We start from the raw sequence: 5,485 nt of genomic DNA on the forward strand, positions 1-5,485 counted from the left end.
AATATAAATTTTTAAGTCTCTAGCTTTTTTCTGTTGCGCCAATGATTTTTACAGAGAAAAGTCCAAATTTCAAAAATGGTTAAAGCATACTCAACACATATTGATTTAGTATTACTCCTGTCATGATAGAAACATTTCAGGTTATTTACTTGATTTTTAAAGTATTGCGCAACATTTATGACGTCAGAGCTAGTTACAGCAGACTGGCTGGCACACAATGGAAAGACTGAATTTTATACGGCGTGAGTAGGCTGCTTCCCCACAAAACGTTTAGAGATCGAATCTGTAATTACACCTCATAGCTATGACGAACAAACTCCAAGGCACAGGTGATTTAGGCAAAGGTCTTTGAGATTTTATCTGTTTGCTTGTTGCCATGGGAAGAGACATGCCTTTGGAGAAAATCAACTTATCCTCCTCTGCGAAAACATAAACCCCATAATTGGCAGTTTCTTTTTTTTTCAGAGACGCAGGTTTGTTATGTCCTGTGCAGGTTCGACATGAGTTTGAGCTGTCGTGTGGGAGGGGAGATTTCTCGCCTGTGGAGCCTTGTGATTGGCTCAAGACGGTGCGAAGGCTATGTCGTTCATTCACTTTGCAGGAAGACGGAATGTTTTCTGGACAGGTGGGAAGCTCTCAGGTGCGGGACTTTGGTCTGGTAATCACTTCTGGGCGAAGCTCTGGCATGTGTGATGGCTGCATGGGACCTGTCCTGACTTCCCTTGCGTTGTTAGACTGGGGAGCCTGTGGTGAAGTTCTTTCTGTACCGACAGTGTGACTTCAAACGTCTCGTTCTACTCATTTGCCGAGGGCACACTTATCCGTTTTTGGTTTACCAGTCTTGACGTTTGGTATCCTTGTGTGCTCTGTCGTATAACTGAGCCAAATTGGTCCATGGTACGACCAGTGAACAGGTGTGTCACACGCTGAAATCCACCGTGATTTCAGGGCTCTGGTACAGAGTAATTTGCGATCCCTCTGCCTGATCGCTAGACAGTGAGTTTTTGCATTTATTTCGTGGCCGCATTCGATTCACAGGTGTCGCCTCAACGTCTCACCTACTACGCCGCACAGATCTTGCCAGCTGCAAGTCGCGTCGCCGCACGAAGTAAACAGGGTAACGTACTGCCGCTCCAGCACTGTCAGGTCGTACAGATCTCACTCTCCACTTGCTCTCAGCTGTACATATGTGGAGATACTCCAGTAGATTTGATCAATCAAAGACTGCTCAGCGTCAGATCAATTCAGTATGCGTTATCCACATTTTTAGGGCCAGAGTACTTGACTTTACTGATCACCTAGTGAAGTTGTCTTTTGCCAACCAGTGGAGTGTTAGATCATCTTTTAGCAGTTTAGGGAATTCAATCTATAACTTGTTCAGTATAATTTATGTCTTGTTTGGTAAAATAAATGTTGTTAGTACACTAAATTTTGCCAACATTCTCAATCAGTTTAATAGTCCAGAGAAGTTACTTTACAAGGTTAAGGATGTGTTCCTTGACTTCCAGAAGGCGTTCGATACACTTCTACACTGACGACGAATGAACAAAACGCAAGCATGTCAAATATCAGACCAACTTATATACTGCGCGCAATACTTACAGACAGTGGTAGCTTTTACAGGATGCGACACTGCCAGGTAAGATAGCTCGCTAAAACTTGGACCTTACATTGAAGGAATGCTACATTACACTATAGTACAGTACAGTACAGTACGGCACCGCACCGAAAGTAACTGAAAGAAACAAGCAGTGAGACAATGAACTGGACAGCCTTAGCTGCTTACAGGCGTTCACATACGTCAACGGGGACAGATGAAAATGTGTGCCCCGACCGGGACTCGAACCCGGGATCTCCTGCTCACATGGCAGACGCTGTATCCATCTGAGCCACCAAGGACACAGAGGATAGCGCGACTGCAGGGATTTATCTCTGGCACACCTCCCACGAATCCCCCATTCTCATCATATTGTCCCGCACTACATTCGTAGTGCCCCCGCCCATTTTCATCTGTCCCCGTTGACGTATTTCAGCGCCTGTAAGCAGCTAAGGCTGTTCATTTGATTGTAATTTCATTCTAACGAGCTGCACGGTCACCGATGGTATCTGTTCTTTCGGACATGTCCGAAAGAAAAGATACCATCTTAGTATATACAAAAACAGAAATGAAACCTATACTCAAAGAATAGTTACACTGAATCACAAGCTGTGACATTTTCGCGAATAAAACAGTGACCTGTATACAATAACTTTCCTTTAATTTACGACTATGGTCACAAACTTTTTGTCAACACATTACCGGTTTCGGTCTATAATGACCATCGTCAGATCTTTCTTATAAAATCTATATACTTTGTTTCTATAAAACAGATCTGATGATGATTATAGACCGAAACCGGTAATGTGTTAACAAAACGTTTGTCACCATAGACATAAATTAAAGGAAACACACGGAAGTCACCGCGGTTTATAGGTTGCCTGGATATTAGAGAAGTCAGGGCATAATTCTTAATAGGGTTCGCGTTCACCAGGATTGGAACTTCTTGCTTCACAAAGTCCTCTCATGTTGGCCACAAAGTTGGTAAGCGTTTCTTGTGGTGGGAGGTTACATTCCCACAACGCAACGGTTGACAACTGATGTATGGACGTAGATGCATGTGGACTAGCTTCAATACGCCTTCCCACTTGTATTCGATTGGATTTAAGTCAGGGGAACGGGCACACGAGGTATTTACCGAATATCCTCTCGTTCCTAGAGTTCCTCCACCTGCGCTGTACGGTGCTATCGCGCACTAAAATGCTTAATAATGAGGTGAAGGCCGAATGCACCTCTGAAACAAAGCACATGGAAAAGAAGTAGTGTCACAATAGCGTTGTCCAATGAGTGTACCCTTTCCAAAGAGTCAGAGTTAATGTGCCCATGAAAATGACGCCTTCCGACGCCGTAACATCTGGACCACCAAAACGACCTTGTTCGACAGTGTTCCAGGGGGCATTACGTAAGACTTCCTATCTACAAATGAGTGTACGTCCAGAATCACTACTCAGACTCAACCTGCTCTCGTCAGAGAAGGGCACGCGTCCCTATTTCTCGTTGGTCCTGTCCCTGTCACAGAATTGATACTTGATCACAAAATGGCTCGGAGCGCTATGGGACTTAACATCTGAGGTCATCAGTCCCCTAGAACTTAGAACTGCTTAAACCTAAAGAATCTAAGGACAAAACTTCCTGGCAGATTAAAACTGTGTGCCGGACCGAGACTCGAACTCGGGACCTTTGCCTTCCGAGGGCAAGTGCTCTACCGACTGAGCTATCCAAGCACCACGCTGGAGAGCTTCTGCGAAGTTTGGAAGATAGGAGACGATTTTCTTGCGGAATGAAAGCTGTGAGGACGGGGCGTGAGTCGTGCTTGGATAGCTCCGTCGGTAGAGCACTTGCCCGCGAAAGGCAACGGTCCCGAGTTCGAGTCTCGCTCAGGCACACAGTTTTAATCTGCCAGGAAGTTTCGTATCAGCGCACACTCCGCTGTAGAGTGAAAATTTTATTCTAAACCCTAAGGACATCACACACATCCATGCCCGAGGCAGGATTCGAACATGCGACCGTAGCGGTCTCGCAGTTCCAGACTAAAGCGCCTAGAACTGATCGGCCAGTCCGACCGGCTAACAGTTGGTGCAAGGAAAATAAATTAAAAACAGCTCCCAACAAAACCGTATATTTACTGCTCAGAGCGACACTACAGAGGAATCTAGTTCTAAAGTTAGACAAACAAGCATACAGACGGATCAACCCACAAGTTATCTCGGACTGCATCTGGACGGAAAACAGACTTTCGACCATCATACAAAACAGACAATTGACAAAGCCTCCAAAATTATGCGCAAACTAGCAAGACTAAACAGAACTCAGTACAAATTAGCTATTAAGTCGATAAGGACCTACCACACTGCTATATTTCAATCCATCGCTTGCTTCGCCGCAAGTGTGTGTGCTCACAGACTGGACATACAGAATAACAAGACAACTGCATCACGAGGTCAACGTAGTGTACTCCTCAGAATGAGCGGAGCATTCAACACCACGTCACTAGAGGCACTTTGCGTCGTAATGGGAACCTGCCCTACGAACATAACAATACGTTATAGAACTGCACTTTACTGGCTTAAGAGAGACAGACTCGATAAAGTCATCTAAATTACGGGAACCAGCATTATGAACATAACGCAAATGAAACAATGGCGGATTGAAACATGGCAGAGAGAGTGCGATGGATCCGACAAGGGTCGCCGAGTACACTCTTTCTTTCCTGACGTACTCGAAAGATTACAATAGAAACATCTCGACCCAAGCCGGGGGATGGTCCATTTACTGACAGGCCAAGGGCCATATCCGGTACATTTAAACCGTATGGGACTAACTAACGATGAAGTATGCGTATGCGGAGACACTAGGACACCTGAACATGTCACATTGCTGTGCAACACTCTAGCACTAGTGAGACATACGGAACGACAACGACATCGCCAGAATAATACGTAATCCCGATGACTGGAACACAATAAATAGCATAGCCGTTATTTTATCGAACACCCTGCACGAAGACTACAAGCGCCAAAACCCATATGTAAGGAGGCGTAGACAAGCACAAACAACACACCACATGGGAGGACACAAACACGACCACAGATCCCGAAACCGAGGAAGGTTCAAATGGTTCAAATGGCTCTGAGCACTATGAGACTTAACATCTGTGGTCATCAGTCCCCTAGAACTTGAACTACTTAAACCTAACTAACCTCACACACATCCATGTCCGAAGCAGGATTCAAACCTGCGATCGTAGCGGTCTCGCGGTTCCAGACTGAAGCGCCTAGAACCGCACGGGCACACCGGCCGGCACCGAGGAAGAAACACTAAGTGAACATGACTGAGAAGGGATCAACATGTAAGGGACCAAAAGCAACAATGCATGACACTGCATGCCACAACACAGTCACAAACAACACAACAATTATAAAATAAATAAACACCGACATCACTTACTATGACGGTAGTAATAAGGTAATGTCGCTTGGGAGGAGAAGGCTCGAAGAACTTTTATTCCGAGGCTCCTCCTCCCCGATGACATACAGCATAGTGTTTAAAGTATACTGTACACAAGCAGTGATGTATTGCTCGTCTTATTGTGTGCAGACAGAGGTATATTCTCTATTCAGAGCTGCAATCAATGAATCTTATGTATTAGTAATTTAGTAAGTTATTTAAGGAATAATGCATTCAAGTAGCAATGCACGATATTCTATTTCTACTAATAAATTACAAACATAAGTGTATTTCTCATGTAAAGCTGAAACTCATGTATGATGTGCTCAGTCTGTATAATCTGTGTAAACATAGATTAACATAGACCATTTCTGATGAGAATAGCTCGAAGTTGTACCGAGACCTCTTGTTTGAAATAGAAATAGGCCATTATCAACCAAC

The 5,485-nt window shown here is 44.5% G+C and overlaps 1 non-coding gene across 1 annotated transcript; it reads right to left on the reverse strand.

Moving 5' to 3' along the window:
• Window positions 1–3,247: 3,247 nt before the first annotated feature.
• Trnap-cgg (transfer RNA proline (anticodon CGG)) lies at window positions 3,248–3,322 on the reverse strand. Its single transcript has one exon. It is a non-coding gene; the product is annotated as a tRNA-Pro (tRNA).
• Between the last annotated feature and the right edge of the window lie 2,163 nt (window positions 3,323–5,485).

Source organism: Schistocerca cancellata, chromosome 7 (genome assembly GCF_023864275.1).
Source record: "Schistocerca cancellata isolate TAMUIC-IGC-003103 chromosome 7, iqSchCanc2.1, whole genome shotgun sequence".
NCBI classification, from domain to species: Eukaryota; Metazoa; Arthropoda; class Insecta; order Orthoptera; family Acrididae; genus Schistocerca; species Schistocerca cancellata.